A 1,482-nucleotide genomic window follows, 5' to 3' on the forward strand; every position below is an offset into this window, starting at 1 on the left:
CATGGCCACAGCAATTTCATGCCCATCGGCACAATTTCTCTCCATCATCAATTTGGTTGGATTTCTATTCTGATCCATGATCTTGAGCTGCAGAGATTGGTTTTTTTCCTTTTTGCTGCAGAGATTTGTATTTCTTTTGGATTGCAGAAATTGAGGATTTTCTTATGTCTAATCATTACGCATAGATTGGTTTTCTCCCAAATGTTCAGTCTGATAATGTATTAGTTCTTCCTTTCAAAACTGTGTCTTTTGTTGTTGAGCAGAGTCGTATCCCTCTGTTCATGTTCTGTTTCTGCACAACTGATACGAGGAATGAAGGTAGAAGATAACAAGATTCCATTTTGCTACTGATATAGTTGGTCTTTGTTTCACCAACTTGTGGTTCAGCCGTGGATTTGAGGCAAAAGCTCGCCGTACACGGCCAGCGGATGCATTATATTGTTATAAAGGTTACCACTTGTGGTTCTGATCCATAACTCCATCAGTGAATGCAGGCCTTAACTAACGACCCCACTGCTAACGAACACATCTGCATTTTGCTCTGCTCATTTCTCGATCCGTAGTGTGGAGTAACATGGTATATGTAACTCAATGCTGCCACCAAACCCGCCCGTGCATCCATATATATGCGCACGCTAGTACGGTAGTACCATTGTGCAGCATACCACTCCACTCTATTCACCAGAAAAATTAGTGAAGGGTGCCGAATAATAAAAAAATTAATCATTAGGAGAACATTTTTCTTTGAAACCGAGAGCAATTTATGAAAACAGAGCCGTTGAACTATGGATGATGAAACTAACAGGCCCCCGCGTCACCCCTCTCGGTCGGCACGGGCGGAATGGAAGCCGCCATCGCTTGAGCACCTCCTGGCCGCCGCCGGAAGTCCATGAGGCGGCGAGGACGGCGGCAGCAAGGCACTCTTCTTTTTTCCTTTCGTCTCTCGTCTTTTCTTCCCTGCTTGGTCCCACGGTGGCTGCGTGGGTGGGCTAGCAAGCATGCCTCATCGGACCTGATGGCCCTCGATCCGGTGTGGTCATGTCAGATCCGGCTCCTGCCAATCCAGATCTAGGCGATGAGCCCCGCTGAGCACATCCCAGCAGCGATTTGTCCGCGCAAACTGCAGGAGATACGTGGCGATGGCACTTACTGCTAGCTCATGGGTGGTGGTGTCTGGTGCTGCTTGCGGCCGCTGTCGCTGACGATGGTCTAGAGCTGCTTGCGGCTGCTGTCAATGGTGGCCGTCAAGAGCTGCTTGTGAGCGCTAGACCAGTGGCCGGCGCGACTAGTTCCATCTCCCCCGGTGGTTACCGGCTGATCTGGCTAGGTGCGCAACGGTGGCGCATGGCGCTGGGCTTTGCTTATTTGGTGTAGCCGTATGCGAGTTGGTTGGGGAAGTTCGGTGGATTCAGAATGGGACTGCACCCCAGGTTAAGCTGCTGATTCACACCTCCTGAGTCTGAGCCTTCTTTTCTTTAATTA

General features: G+C 49.5%; 1 long non-coding RNA gene across 1 annotated transcript; it reads right to left on the reverse strand.

Annotated features, from left to right (window-relative positions):
• Window positions 1–708: 708 nt before the first annotated feature.
• On the reverse strand, window positions 709–1,368 carry LOC111255936. The gene is made up of 2 exons (XR_002676101.1): window positions 1,151–1,368; window positions 709–1,054 (listed from the first exon to the last, which is right to left on the reverse strand). It is a non-coding gene; the product is annotated as an uncharacterized LOC111255936 (long non-coding RNA).
• Window positions 1,369–1,482: the final 114 nt, after the last annotated feature.

The sequence above is a fragment of the Setaria italica genome, chromosome IX, assembly GCF_000263155.2.
Source record: "Setaria italica strain Yugu1 chromosome IX, Setaria_italica_v2.0, whole genome shotgun sequence".
In the NCBI taxonomy this organism is placed as follows: domain Eukaryota; kingdom Viridiplantae; phylum Streptophyta; class Magnoliopsida; order Poales; family Poaceae; genus Setaria; species Setaria italica.